We start from the raw sequence: 16,556 nt of genomic DNA, 5'->3' as shown, positions 1-16,556 counted from the left end.
ATTCAGAATAATGAGAGTAAAAATGATCCAAAATCTTGGAAATAGAATGGAGAAAATATAAGAAGTGTTTAGCAAGGATCTAGAAGAACTAAAGAGCAAACAAACAATGATGAACAACACAATAAATGAAATTAAAAATTCTCTAGAAGGAATCAATAGCAGAATAACTGAGGCAGAAGAACGGATAAGTGGCCTGCAAGATAAAATAGTGGAAATAACTACCACAAAGCAGAATAAAGAAAAAAGAATGAAAAGAACTGAGGACACTTTCAGAGACCTCTGGGACAACATTAAACTCACCAACATTCAAATTATGGGGGTCCCAGAAGAAGAAGAGAAAAAAGAAAGGGACTGAGAAAATATTTGAAGAGATTATAGTTGAAACCTTCCCTAATATGGGAAAGGAAATAGTCAACCAAGTCCAGGAAGTGCAGAGAATCCCATACAGGATAAATCCAAGGAGAAACATGCCAAGACACATATTAGTCAAAATATCAAAAATTAAATACAAAGAAAAAAATTAAAAGCAGCAAGGGAAAAACAACAAATAACATACAAGGGAATCCCCTTAAGGTTAACGGCTGATCTTTCAGCAGAAACTCTGCAAGCCAGAAGGCAGTGGCAGGACATATTTAAAGTGATAAAAGGGAAAAACCTACAACCAAGATCAATTTACCCAGAAAGGATCTCATTCAGATTCGACAGAAAAATTAAAACCTTTGCAGAGAAGCAAGTCAAAGAGAACTCAGCACCACCAAACCAGCTTTATAACAAATGCTAAAGGAACTTCTCTAGGCAGGAAACACAAGAGAAGGAAAAGACCGACAATAACAAGCCCAAAACAATTAAGAAAATGGTAATAGGAACATACATATCAATAACTACATTAAATGTAAATGGACTAAATGCTCTAACCAAAAGACATAGACTGCCTGAATGGATACAAAAACAAGACCTGTATATATGCTGCCTACAAGAGACCCACTTCAGACCTAGGGACATATACAGACTGAAAATGAGGGGATGGAAAAACATATCCCATGCAAATGGAAATCAAAGGAAGCTGGAGTAGCAATTCTCATATCAGACAAAATAGACTTTAAAATAAAGACAATTACAAGACACAAAGAAGGACACTACATAATGATCAAGGAATCAATCCAAGAAGAAGATATAAGAATTGTAAATATTTATGCACCCAACATAGGAGCACCTCAGTATATAAGGCAAATGCTAACAGCCGTAAAGGGGGAAATTGACAGTAACACAATCATAGTAGGGGACATTAACACCCCACTTTCACCACTGGACAAATCATCCAAAATAAAAATAAATAAGGAAACACAAGCTTTAAATGATACATTAAACAAGATGGACTTAATTGATATATATAGAACATTCCACCCAAAAACAACAGAATACACTTTCTTCTCAAATGCTCATGGAACATTCTCCTGGATAGATCATATCGTGGGACACAAATCAAGCCTTGCTAAATTTAAGAAAATTAAAATCGTATCAAGTATCTTTTCCAACCACAACGCTACGAGACTAGATATCAATGACAGGAAAAAACTTGTAAAAAATACAAACACATGGAGGCTAAACAATACACTAATAAATAACAAAGAGATCACTGAAGAAATCAAAGAGGAAATCAAAAAATACCTAGAAACAAATGACAATGAAAACACAACAACCCAAAACCTATGAGATGCAGCAAAAGCAGTGCTAAGAGGGAAGTTTATAGCAATACAAGCCTACCCCAAGAAACAAGAAACATCTCAAATAAACAACCTAACCTTACACCTAAAGCAATTAGAGAAAGAAGAAGAAAAAAAAAAACCCAAAGTTAGCAGAAGGAAAGAAATCATAAAAATCAGATCAGAAATAAATGAAAAATAAATGAAGGAAACAATAGCTAATATCAATAAAACCAAAAGCTGTTTCTTTGAGAAGATAAACAAAATTGATAAACCATTAGCCAGACTCACCAAGAAAAAAAAGAAGACTCAAATCAATAGAATTAGAAATGAAAAAGGAGAAGTAACAGCTGACACTGAAGAGAGATTACTGCAACAAACTATATGCCAATAAATTGGACAACCTGGAATAAATGGACAAATTCTTAGAAAAGCACAACCTTCCAAGACTGAACCAGGAAGGAATAGAAAATATGAACAGACCAATCACAAGCACTGAAATTGAAACTGTGATTAAAAGTCTTCCAACAAACAAAAGCCCAGGACCAGATGGCTTCACAGGTGAATTCTATCAAACATTTAGAGAAGAGCTAACACGTATCCTACTCAAACTCTTCCAAAATACAGCAGAGGGAGGGACACTCCCAAATTCATTCTACGAGGTCATCGTCACCCTGATACCAAAACCAGACCAAGATGTCACAAAGAAAGAAAGCTACAGGCCAATATAACTGATAAACATAGATGCAAAAATCCTCAGCAAAATACTAGCAAACAGAATCCAACAGCACATTAAAAGGATAATTCACCATGATCAAGTGGAGTTTATCACAGGAATGCAAGGATTCTTCAATATACGCAAATCAATCAATGTGATAAACCATATTAACAAATTGAAGGATAAAAAACATATGATCATCTCAATAGAAGCAGAAAAAGCTTTTGACAAAATTTGACACCCATTTATGATAAAAACCCTAGAGAAAGTAGGCATAGAGGGAGCTTACCTCAACATAATAAAGGCCATATATGACAAACCCACAGCCAACATTGTTCTCAATGGTAGAAAACCTGAAACCATTTCCTCTAAATCAGGAACAAGACAAGGTTGTCCACTTTCACCACTATTATTCAACATAGTTTTGGAAGTTTTAGCCACAGCAACTAGAGAAGAAAAAGAAATAAAAGGAATCCAAATCAGAAAAGAAGAAGTAAAGTTGTCACTGTTTGCAGATGACATGATACTGTACATAGAGAATCCTAAAGATGCTACCAGAAAACTACTAGAGCTAATCAATGAATTTGGTAATTAATGCACAGACATCTCTTGCATTCCTATACACTAATGATGAGAAATCTGAAAGAGAATTTAAGGAAACAGTCCCATTTACCATTGCAACCAAAAGAATAAAATACCTAGGAATAAACCTACCTAAGGAGACAAAAGACCTATATGCAGAAAATTATAAGACACTGATGAAAGAAATTAAAGATGATACAATCAGGTGGAGAGATATACCACGTTCTTGGATTGGAAGAATCAACATTGTGAAAATGACTGTACTACCCAAAGCAATCTACTGATTCAATGCAATCCCTATCAAACTACCAATGGTATTTTGCACAGAACTAGAACAAAAAATTGCACAATTTGTATGGAAACACAAAAGACTCCGAATAGCCAAAGAAATCTTGAGAAAGAAAAAGGGAGCTAGAGGAATCAGGCTCCCTGACTTCACACTATACTACAAAGTTACAGTAATCAAGACAGTGTGGTACTGGCACAAAAACAGAAATATAGATCAATGGAACAGGATGGAAAGCCCAGAGATAAACCCATGCACATATAGCCACCTTATTTTTGATAAAGGAGGCAAGACTATACAATGGAGAAAGACAGCCTCTTCAATATGTGGTGCTGGGAAAACTGGACAGCTACATGTAAAAGAATGTAATTAGAACACTCCCTAACACCATACACAAAAATAAACTCAAAATGGTTAAAGACCTAAATGTAAGACGACGCTGTAAAACTCTTAGAGGAAAACATAGGAAAAACACTCTGTGACATAAATCACAGCAAGATCCTTTTTGACCCACCTCCTAGAGAAATGGAAATAAAAACAAAAATAAACAAATGGGACTTAATGAAACTTAAAAGCTTTTGCACAGTAAAAGAAACCATAAAACAAGACAAAAAGAGAACCCCCATAATGAGAGAAAATCTTTTCAAATGGAGCAACTGACAAAGGATTTATCTCCAAAATATACAAGCAGCTCATGCAGCTCAATATCAAAAAAATAAACAACCCAATCCAAAAATGGGAAGAAGACCTAAATAGACATTTCTCCAAAGATATACAGATTGCTAACAAACACATGAAAGGTAGCTCAAGATCACTAATCATTAGAGAAATGCAAATTAAAACTACAATGAGGTATCACCTCACACCAGTCAGAATGACCATCATCAAAAAATCTACAAACAATAAATGCTGGAGAGGGTGTGGAGAAAAGGGGGCCCTCTTGTACTTTTGGTTGGAATGTAAATTAATACAGCCATTATGGAGAACAGTATGGAGGTTCTTTAAAAAACTAAAAAGAGAACTACCATACGACACAGCAATTCCACTACTGGGCATATACCCTGAGAAAACCATAATTCAAAAAGAATCATGTACCACAATGTTCATTGCAGCTCTATTTACAATAGCCAGCACATGAAAGTAACCTACGTGTCCATCAACAGATGAATGGATAAAGAAGATGTTGCACGTATATACAATGGAATATTACTCAGCTTTAAAAAGAAATGAAATTGAGTTATTTGTAGTGAGGTGGATGGACCTAGAGTTTGTCATACAGAGTGAAGTAAGTTAGAAAGAGAAAAACAAATACTGTATGCAAAGAAAAATAATAGTTCTGAAGAACCTCGGGGCAGGACAGTAATAAAGATGCAGACGTAGAGAATGGACTTGAGAACACGGGGAGGGAGAAGGGTAAGCTGGGATGAAATGAGGGGGTGGCATGGACATATATACACTACCAAATATAAAATCGATAGCTAATGGGAAGCAGCTGCATAGCACAGGGAGATCAGCTCAGTGCTTTGTGACCACCTAGAGCAGTGGGATAGGGAGGGTCGGAGGGAGATGCAAGAAGGAGGAGATATGTGGATATATGTATCTGTATAGCTGATTCACTTTGCTATAAAGCAGAAACTAACACACCATTGTAAAACAATTATACTCCAATAAAGATTTTAAAAATAAATGAAAAAATGCTCATGGATCCCAGAAGAATAAAAGATGAAGACAGTGAGATATAGAAAATATAAGCAAGTTCCAAACAGAACTCACACAGCTAAAGAATACTGTAACTGAACTGAACAATACAGTAGAGGGAATCTGCAGCAGACTAGATGATACAGAAAAATGGATCAGTGACCTGGAAGACAAGGTAGTGGAAATCACCCAAATAGAACAGCAAAAAGAAAAAAGAATTTTTAAAAAGAGGGAAATTTAAGAGACCTGTGGGACAACATCAAGCATACTAACATTCTCATTTTACAGGTTCCAGAAAGAGAAGAGAGAGACAAAGGGGAAGAAGGCATGTTTGAAGAAATAATGGCTGAAGACTTCCATATCCTGGGGAAAGAAACAGACATCTAGGTCCAGAAAGCACAGTGTGTCCCAAACAAGATAAACCCAAAGAGATCCACATCAAAATGCATTGTCACTAAAATGTCAAATTTTAAATATAAGGAATCTTAAAAAAAAACAAGAGAAAAAAACTAGTTGTGTACAAAGGAACCCCTATAAGACCATCAGCTGATTCTTCAGCTGCAACTTTGCAGGCCAGAAGACAGTGACATGATATATTTAAAGTGTTGAAAGGAGAAAACTTCCAATCAAGAATACTCTGCTTGGCAAGATTATCATTAAGAATTGAAGGAGAGATAAAGAGTTTCCCATAAGGCAAAAGTTTAAGGAGTTTATCAACACCCAACCAGCCTTACAATAAATTTTAAAGGGATTTCTTTCAGCTGAAAAAAAAAAGGGGTACACAAAGTAAAAATGATATAATAAGACATCAAAAAAAATAAAACAGGGAAAGGAAGTAAAAATGAAGAACAAAATAAAATTCTGTTCATTTTAGGTGATTTTAATATGCCATTTCCTGAACCAAGAATGTTCCTTCTTCAGAGAGCCCCATGGGTCACTCCTTCACTTCTTTCTGGTCTTTATTTAAATATCATCTTATCAGAGAGAGAGGTCTTGCTAATCACAAATATAACACAGCATCTGGACTGTCAATTTAGTTTTTCCTCTCCCCATTTACTATTTTAACTTTTCTCTATGGTTCTTACACCATTGGGCAGGTATTTATTCATGTCTTTATTTGTTTACTGCCCATCTGCTAACCCCACACCAGAAAGTAATCATCATGATGTCATGGATTTTGTTTTATTTATTGTCTTATATCAAACCCTAGAGCAGTGCCAGGCACAGGGATACTCAAAAAGGTTTTATTGAAAATTAATTAAGAATGAATATATAATTTAATCAAGGTTTAAAGAAACAAAATTGTAGGATACCTATTTAAGGAGATATCTACTCAGCACATTCATTTTTCTGAAAATTGCTTTGCTCCTTCATATTTCACCTCTCTTTGAATCCATACATATGTTTCCTACAAGCGCTCACATGTGCAATTAGTTCCCTAGCTCTTGTCCATAATAGCTTTGTCTAGCAATCATTATCTGACCCAAGATGGGCAGTCTCTTTCTCCAAGATTCCACACCTGGACACAGTTAATTGATGGGGAATGGACATCAGTCCTAAGCTAGAATTTTTAGGAACGGTAGCAAGTCGAGCTGTCTCTCCTTATGTAATTAAAGTTTAGATAGTTAAGGCTCCTGTTAACTGGCCTATTTTATGCAGAAAGCTAGGAAGCTGTGGGAAAACACAATGAAGCCAAAACCTAAAAAACATAATACAAAATGGTGGACTCAAGTCAAAATCCAGAATCCTGATTTCCTGAGTAGTGCCTCAAGCAATAAAAATAGTTTTCAACAAATTCAGGGAAGAAATAAATTAGCACTTAATTCTTGAGCTGAAAAAATATTAAAACATGACTTCATTTTTAATAATGCTTCCAGTATTTGTCTCTTTAGAGGTAAGAGCAATGCATCTATTTTAACATGGGTGTGATTTTTCTACAACTTTGCCATTAGTTATAGCTCCAGGTCAAAAGAATTCATTCTATTCTCTATGGGAATATCAAGGCTGAGTATTTTATTGTTGCTGAGAAAAGAACTTTGAAACAGCAGCTGATGTAACCAACTGAATGCAAACATAGTGAGGCAGATTTCATTTCATAGTGATCAAGTTATTCATGGAATTTTATTTAATCACACCCTGACTTAAAGGCTAAAAGAAGTGGATAAAAATGACCATTATCCTTATTTGGTAACAAGGCAAAAATAATATCAGTGGTCCTATAGCCTAGTAACCAACCCCTAGAGGGATGAAACTGTAATTCATTTTTAAATGGAGAATTTATAAACCAAAATGGGCAGTGGAATTCTAAAAATCATCATTTCTCAACACAGCAGAGAAAGATGTCTCAATGCAAAATTTTTCCACTTCGTAACTTTCTCAGAGCTAATCCATTATGTTATAATGACTGTCAGCATTATTTACTTCCTATGTTTATCTGTTTTATTTTCCTTCATAGGTGTTGCATCTACAGGAACGTGAGTTAATTATCTCCAACCATTATGTGTGTTTGGACAGCTTAGTCACTCTCCCTTTCCAACTCTTATATGCATGGTCTTATGGGTTGAATAGTGTCCTTTAAATATTCATACATTGAAGCCCTAGCTTTTCTCAACCCAGAATGTGACTTTATTTGGGTATAAGGTCTTTACAGAAGTAATCAATATAAAATGAGTTCATTAAGTTGGGCCTTCATCCAATATGATTGATGTCCTTATAAGAAGGGGAAAGTTGGACATAGAAATGTAGAGAGAGAAGACAATGTAAAGACACAGAGAGAAGACAGTCATCTACAAGCCAAGGAGAGAGGAATGGGACAGATTTCTTTTCAGAGCTCTCAAAAGGAACCAACCCCACCAATTCCTTGTTCTCAAACCACTAGCTTTCATAACTGTTCTTATTGTTTAAGCCACCCAGTTTGTGGTATTTGCTATGGCAGCCCTAGCAACGTAATACACATGATGCATCTTCTCTTTATCCTTCAAGGTTCAGCATTAAATATCATCTCAGCTCTTTCTCCTAAGCTTCATGTTCATAGATTTATTAACTATGCATCTTTCCATATGTATAACACTCACTACTGAAAACAATTTGAGTGACCCCATTGCTCTCAGGTCAAGATACAAACCCTTTCATATTATATTGCAAACACTCCATCATCTGGCCCCTGTCTACCTATCTAGTCTTGCTATGGACCACATTTCATTCTTTCTAACTACCATGTTCCAGCAGTACCAAACTACTACACTTTTCATTCCACAAATGTTCACTATTCTTGTGCCACTAAGTTTTTACTCATGCCATCTCCTCTGCTATGAATCACTTCTAACTCTTCTCCTTATTCTCTTGCTCCTTTATATGACTGAATTTTAGTAATCATTTGGTCTCAGCTTATACAACTTTCTCTTGGAAGGTTTCCCTGATGCCTAATAACTAGTTTACATATCTACTGTTGTCATAGCACAAAAAATTATCCTTCTAGTAGTACTATTTACTTGTTTTTCTCCCTCAAAAGATGATAAGCTCCTTCTAGCCAGGGATGTGTTCTGTCATGCTATTTCTACAACCTAGAATAATACTAGGCCAGCAGCACATGAGACACTCAAATTCTAAAGCACGTACCACTTTGTAAAGTCCTACCAGACTATTCCAGGCTTTACTACTCTGAATCCATTGTAATTTAAGTATTATCATATTTATGTACTTTATTATTGGTCAAAAATCTGTACAGTATCACACTTTTCATATGCCATTGTCAGTCAAACATTTAGTTCACATGCTTAACTCTACTTAAGAGTTTTGTGAGAAAATAGTGTCTCACCTTTTCCATGTTTTGTTGCACAGTTCTAGTACAGTTCTTAGTGTATCATAAGCATTCATGATTTTCATTAATAAAGAAAAAAAATGATCCCATAAAGAAAAGTGAATTTCTGCCTTGGTATTAAGGCTGAAAGCACCTTCTTGGAGTGACATCTATTCAGACCCATTCTAGTAAAACTTAAAACACAAATCAAAGGGATAAAACTAATCTGCAAGTAATTTAACTGCCTACCAAAACAAAACTCAGACTCTTAAAGAAACACAAAAGGTTCCAGACCCTCAACAATCTGATTTCACAATATTCAACATCTAATCAAAAAGTACTAAACTTTCCAAGAAGCAGCGAGATACTACCATAACTAGGAGAAAAATCAATCAGTATAAATGTGGATACAGAGATATATGTAACAACAACATTTTCTAGTTTCTGTATTTGATGCTTTGATGTCTTGGGGCCTTGCTGACCCTGGAGGGACTGGCCCTCCCAAGGTCAGCCAATTCATAGAGACAGTAAAGGACTCATCTGGAAACACACCTTTCACATGCAAACTAACAAATCCTGAGTGCACACCGCAACCAACTTTTTTCTCAGGCTCTCTCACTCAGGGCCACTATTCCTCTGCCCTAATCAACCCAGGGCCAGGTACCAGACAACTAGAGACAAGCCTTATGCATCCAAACTCAAATTATTCAAAATAGCCAACTCCAAACCTTCTTACACCAACTCTCCTATATTTCCTACAAAAACCACAAGAAAGGTGCCCACGTTTTTCCCCTCACTCTCACTGCCTCCTGACTGACCCTGTGTGACCCCTCATGGAGTGGTATGCCTCCTCCTCTTGAGCAAGTTATCTTTTCAATGGCAATTGTCTCTTGATCCGTTGGCCTTGTCATAACTGAATAATAAAAGAACTTACATTTTAAAACAATGTCAGAGATGATGTAATTAGCAGTCAAACATGTCAAAACAGCCTTTATAATTATATTCAAGTACTCCATTATTTAAAGGAAAGCATAAGCATAATGAGAAGAAAAGAGGAGAGAAGAGGAGAAAAGCAGAGACTTAAAAGTGGAAATAGTAACAGAATCCACCCAAAATGAAATACAGAGAGAAAAGTTTAATAAAACTAAATGACTTAGTGACTTCTGGAACAATAATAAGTGGTTTAACATCTGTGTAATGGAAGTGCCTGAAAGAGGAGGGAGCCAGAAAAATATTTAAAGAAATAATGGCCAATTTTTTTCTAAATTTGATGAAAACTATCAACCTACATTTCCAAGAATCTCAACAAACTCCAAGCAGGATAAACCTACATGCACAGAGAAAAAAGAAAGAAGATATGGCTATGCAAGCCTGAAGACTTTTTGTCTGTGTGCATGTACATACGTATCTTGCACAGAGAAGAAAGAAAGAAAGAAAGAAAAAGAAAGAAAGAAAGAAAGAAAGAAAGAAAGAAAGAAAGAAAGAAAGAAAGAAAGAAAGAAAGAAAGGAAGGAAGGAAGGAAGGAATAAAGAAAGAAAGAAAGAAAAAGAAAGAGGGAGGGAGGGAGGCAGGAAGGAAGGAAGGAAGGAAGAGAGAAAGAAAGAGAGAGGGAAAGAGAGAAAGAGGGCGGGAGGAAGGGAGGAAGGAAGGAAGAAAGAAAGAAAAAAAGGAAGGCACTGATGGTCACACTGATGTTAGTGATTCTCTCCTATGGTTATATCATCAATACAGTTCTCAAATTCCCTCCTGCTCAGCTAAGGACTGAAGACTTTTCTACCTGTTCTTCCTACATGATTGTAGTTTCCATTTCTTATGGCAGCTGCATCTTCATGTACATAAAACCATCAGCAAATGATAGAGTGACTTTAAGCAAAGGAGTAGCTGTGCTCAATACCTCAGTTACCCCTTTATTGAATCCCTTCCTTTTTAGCCTAAGGAACCAGCAAGTGAAACAGGCCTTAAAGGACATGGTCCAAAAAGTTTCTTTTGCTTCAAACAAATGAGAAAATTCTAAAAAGTATGAAGGAAAAAAATGAATAAAAATATTGCCCTTTTAATCTTGCTTTAGTTCATCTTACTTTGTACATATTTTTAGATTATATTAGCAATTTCAGCCAATTTGGGCCTCCTTCCATGCTATCATTTCTTGCTAGAAATTCTATTCTACAAACCTGTTCCTTTAACGATTTCAGGAATGCAGAATTTTAAATGTGATATTTTTCACAGATCGTATTGTATGAAACAGATGTTTTCATAAGGCTGTGTATGAGCTTATGTGTTAGATATCTTTCCAGAACTTGGCATATGAATAGAATGTTTGTAGCTGGAACTACATTTTTAGAAAAAAAATGACTAAAGAAAGAAAGAAACCACAAAATCAATTACTTAGTCAAGAAAATAGTTCAGTTATAATAGATATAGCATTATAGATATAGCTCTTGAGAATATTGTGTTTCATAAGTGTCATATTTTTTAATGTGTGAGCAGATTGTACAAATTATAAAGTAAGATATAATTTATAATTATTTTACAAAATAATTTTTCACTCCGTAAGATAATAAATTTTGATCCTTCTTTATGTGATGAATAAGAAAAATAGTAATCAGATTCTGCATGACCCCAAATGAAAATGTTTTTAATTAAACTCCCAAATTTTTGAATTTCTGAAAGAGATATTGTCTACCTATGCCCATGAGTTGAATTATAATGTAAGAAATTACTTCATTGACTTACTTCAAAGTCTAAAGTACATTCTACTACAGAATTTTCCTTATTGAATAAAGCTATTTTCTCTATCTAAAACATTCCTTATTTGAGTATAATAATTATTTTTCCATATAATGCTAAGTTGCACTTTAATATTATATTCTAGTTCATTGACACTTTGGTGATGTTACTGGTAATGATAGTGATACAGGTTAAATCTCAGTGGAGTGAGTAGAATTTTTTCTTTCTGTTAATCAAATTGATTTTAATGTAAAGTATTGCTATACTTTGAACAAAAGAAATGTGGGAAAGAAAGTGTTAGTACATTAGTACAAATTTCATAAGATAAAAAGTGATGTTTGCAACTTATTGAAGGAACAATCAAATGCACGGCAGAGATCAAATTCAGAGTTTCTGCAAGAGATAAGGTATTGAATTTTCTCAAAAATCCAGCAGAAAATTGGCTCAGGTAAAATATGCAATTACAGGGCTTCCCTAGTGGCGCAGTGGTTGAGAATCTGTCTGCCAATGCAGGAGACACGGGTTCGTGTCCTGGTGTGAGAAGATCCCACATGCCGCAGAGCAACTGGGCCCGTGAGCCACAACTACTGAGCCTGCGCGTCTGGAGCCTGTGCTCCGCAACAAGAGAGGCCACAATAGTGAGGGGCCCGTACACCGCAATGAAGAGTGGCCCCCGCTTGTCACAACTAGAGAAAGCCCTCGCACAGAAACGAAGACCCAACACAGCTAAAAATAAAATAAATAAATAAATAAATTAATTAATTAATTATTTTAAAAATATGTAATTACATGCTTTTTAACTTCTATTATTTGCTTTTATAGTATAATCTCCTATAATCTTCTATATATTTCTTTGGAATTTTGAATTGGTTTATAGGAGTATCTCTGAGTAAGGAAATATATTTCGCAGGCTGATTCAGTTTAATCCCTTGGAAACCTACTATGTGAAATTGACAAAGTTGGCTCTATTAATAGAACAAAAATGAAAGTATATATGATGAAATGAGTTTGAAAATATGTTCCATATTACAACCCTATACCTTAGTCAATAATAAAGATAAGGTGAAAGATTAAATAAATAAATAAATAAATAGAAAGAAGGAAGGAAGGAAGAGAGAGAGAGGACGAAAGGAAGGGGAAACCATTGAGCCTTGTTATCAAATTACTAAAAACTATTATAAAGAGTAAATCTTAAAAGAATCCAGAGATAAAAGACACATTACCTCCAAATGAATAAGCATGAAAATAATTGCATACTTCTCAACAGATACTAATGAACTGCATTTTTAACATCCAGAAAGTAAAAGACTGTTAATTTAGAATTCTATATCCAATCTTCCATACTCATAGAAGTCAGGCCTTCTAACACCTGGAAGGGATCCTTTGACTTCAATGTAAGTAGAGAAGGAAAGCAGAGAAAAAATTTTTTAAAAAATAGGCCACTAACTTCCAAACAATATAGTAGTAGTTCCCTAGTCTTTGTGTCATCAAATAATTCACATAAGAAATGGGTGGAGCTCTTTTATTATAACTGTAGTCTTTACACCATCAACAAATATGCTGAAGCATAAACTTTGGTACTGTTCTGGACGATCCCAATTTATCACTGTTTTTCATGCTATTAGTTTTTGTTAGAGATGCCAAGGAGTCATGAAGCAACTAGCTGGAAAATAAAACAACACAAAATTCAGTAAAGACACCAGGCAAATGTTTGGTCAGCAAGTCAAATCACCTTGACCAAATGTCATATTATTATTATTTCTTAGCAAGAAATAGAAAAGACAGATTGAAAAGTTATGATGCATTCTATTTCTCTCAAAATTGTTTTTCAAATAAAGCCTACATATTATTTACTTTAGATATCTATAACATAATGCCTCAGCAAACTAAAGTTAAATACACTTCAAAAATGTAGTATATTCAGTACTGAACAGGGTTAAAACAAGGACGCCTGAGTCAGGCTGCTTGGGTTCCATTTCTGCTCCATATTTGCATAGTTTCATGACCTTGGTCAAGTTACTCAACTTCTTTGAGCCTTATTTTTCTTATATGTAAAATATGAATAATAATAATAATAATACATATTTTATACAATTTTTTGAAGTTAAAATCGATTTAAGTATTTCATGTACTATGGTTAGTCCATAGTAAGTATGCAATTAATATTAGCTACTATTATTACTGCTGCTGTTGCTGCTACTACCACAATTACTATTATTACCACTAATAATACTGCTAAGTGTGGAATTCACTCTTTTCGTTTTTGGAATGCTGGAAGACATTTGTTTCTCTCCAGTTTTCCAGAACCTTTTCAATCTCTACATTTTCATAAAAATCTTTATCCAATCATATACAATTTATTCTAAAGACAAGACTTTTAGTTGTTTAAAGCATCTTAGATGTTTGCTCATCCAATGTTCATTTATCTTCGGTTTTATTTATGTTCATTCCTACCCCTTTCCTTCTGCAGATTATTCTTATCAGATAATTCACAAGAAAACTGAGAGTCCATTTGCTTTTCTTTTTATCCCTCAGTGTTACATTACTGAACATAGTTAAGTTTATCTTTTTCTAGTTCATCATATTGCTGTAATGGGAAAAACATATTGTTCGTATGACTCTGCTCAATTGGGTTATGCCTCCCTTTTGACTATCTTAGTATGTACATAGTAATTTTATAACATTCTTTGCTATCTGTATTCTATAACTTTTCCTTTTAAATAATACCTTGAGGCTTCTCAGTATTTACCACAGGCTGTTTGCTTACAATAACCGTACAGAATGAGGAGGCAGAATAAATCTATTCTATGTACACCTCAGCCCACGTCCTTTGCCTAGTCTGTGTTATGAATAGGGGGACATGGAGTTGAGGAAAAAAAAAACTAATAATGATACCTATAATTTATTTTTTTTCTACATATGAAACTCTGGTAAGTTTGGTAAGTTCTTTACTCATTTTATTCTCACAAAATCCTAAAATGTAGGTAAAAGTATATCTTCTACTTCTCAGAAGGGAAACTGAGGCTCTGAGAGGTGGAGTAACTTGACAGTATCACTCCATGTGTGAATGCAACAGTTGACATTTAAACTTAGGCAATCTGGCTCCAAAGCCTAAACTCCTAACTGCTATGTTGTTTTATTTCTATAACTTCATTATAGAGACACCATTTTTAAAATATTCATCTCCCTTTATTTTAGGATTGGTAACATCTGTGAGTATAGTTAGAATTATAGCATTTTTAAGTTTCTCCCTTCTCTCAAAACATTCTACCTTTCAGAATTTCAAGCTATGGAATTTCTTTATTCTGAACATTTTAAAGCCTGTCTTCCTAAAGATGGCAGCTCACATTGGACTCTTCCTTCCAGCCCTTTGCTATTATAAACAATAAAATGAAATGGCATGGCTTCTTCTCCCTAAGTTTCTATCATACTTTTCTAACCAGGAACCAACCAGTTACTTCCTATTGATGAGAATCATATAAATTGATGTAATCATTCTAATTCTTTCTTCTGTTTTCTCTCAAACAGGATTGGAAAAACTCAAGAAGTTTTCAATCCCTCTGTATTTAGTTGAAAGAGATTTTGTGTAAATAAGCTTAGTTGAGACTCCTTTTACAGAATTCTAATTCATTTCTGCACCAGGTTATTATCTGTATCAGGAAGGCATCATTTATTTATTTATTTATTTGTTTATTTATTTTTTGGCCACGGCCCACGGCATGTGGGATCTTAGTTCCCCGACCAGGGATCGAACCCTTGCCCCCTGCATTGGAAGTGCAGAGTCTTAACCACTAGACTGCCAGGGAAGTCCCATCATTCATTTCTTTTAGTTGGCTGGAAACCCAAAGTGAAGTCTTATATCATTTTGCTTTCTCCTTTTTGTCTGCACATATTACACTTTATTTTCCTTATCTCCTATGTTCTATGCAATTCTATAAAGGAGTGATTGAAAAAAACCTATTCCTCTTGGGTAAACAGACCTTAGATAAAATCTCCTTAGATCCTAGATTGTCTTCAGCCTGTGGCCTTTAGTAAAATGCAATCTTCCCTTTTTGAGGGTCAATAGATATTTATCTCCTATAGTGATTCAAAACCTGTGCTAAGCACTTTACAAGCATTATTTCATTTAGTCCTCACAACCATACAAACAAGACTTTATAATCATTTAAAGGTAAGGAACTGGTGAAACAACCTTTCAGTGATCGGTTGGGGTTCTGCCAGATTATCTGGTTCTGAGACCAATTCTCTCCTCTTTAAACAATAGTTTTTCCAGGTTTGTTATCTGTCCAATGAAGGACTCTCAACCCTACTAGTCAGTAGATCTTTGAAGTCAGTCATCAGAGGGACCAGATACCCAGAATGGAATCCTTTTGTAAACCTGGTGACCTAGAACATATCTTTGGGAGCACACACCAGCCAAAAATGGGAGCAGAGTAGAAAATATATGGCCTGAGCAGTGAAGAAGTAATCTCACCTGTATGGAAAGACAGTGAGAAAAAGAAGTGAGAACAGGAAAAGAAAATAGCAGATATTTGGGTAGAGTGAAATAAATGCTATGTAAAGAAACTGCAAGTGACAAAGGGAATTTGTATGGGTTTCCAAAGCACATGGGAAAGGTCAGTAAAACTCATAGCAACTGAGCAGTCATTAAACAAGGGACATTTGATCAAGACAGAAAAAGTGAGACATAAGATATTAGTCATGCTGGGTTTTCTCTCCTAATTGGATTCTGTCCCTTGGGATAACAATTGGTGGTATAATCCACAACCATAATGCTGTAGCATACTCATTATCAATTGTTTTTCTATAACAAAGGACTAAATTGCCTTGCATTTTCTGCAAAAGCATTATATTTTCCCTTTTTTTATATGGCTTTCATATTTTCGTTTATTAACAATTCTATGTCTGCAGACCAAATGATTTGGGGGAGATCAGGACAAGGAATTAAAATTAAAAATATGCCTTTGAAAATTATATTTATCCAAAAGTAATCAGTGTCTAATGCTCAACTTACTGTAATGCTGAAAGACTTCCCCAAACTT

The 16,556-nt window shown here is 34.9% G+C and overlaps 1 non-coding gene across 1 annotated transcript; it reads left to right on the top strand.

The window, feature by feature from the left end:
• The first annotated feature begins 14,246 nt into the window (after nt 1–14,246).
• LOC118895060 lies at nt 14,247–14,378 on the top strand. Its single transcript, XR_005019836.1, has one exon. It is a non-coding gene; the product is annotated as a small nucleolar RNA SNORA51 (small nucleolar RNA).
• The last annotated feature ends 2,178 nt before the right edge of the window (nt 14,379–16,556 follow it).

This window comes from Balaenoptera musculus, chromosome 4 (assembly GCF_009873245.2).
Source record: "Balaenoptera musculus isolate JJ_BM4_2016_0621 chromosome 4, mBalMus1.pri.v3, whole genome shotgun sequence".
Classification (NCBI taxonomy): domain Eukaryota; kingdom Metazoa; phylum Chordata; class Mammalia; order Artiodactyla; family Balaenopteridae; genus Balaenoptera; species Balaenoptera musculus.
The sequence above is the reverse complement of the archived record's forward strand: the minus strand, read 5'-3'. Positions and strand labels throughout refer to the sequence as shown.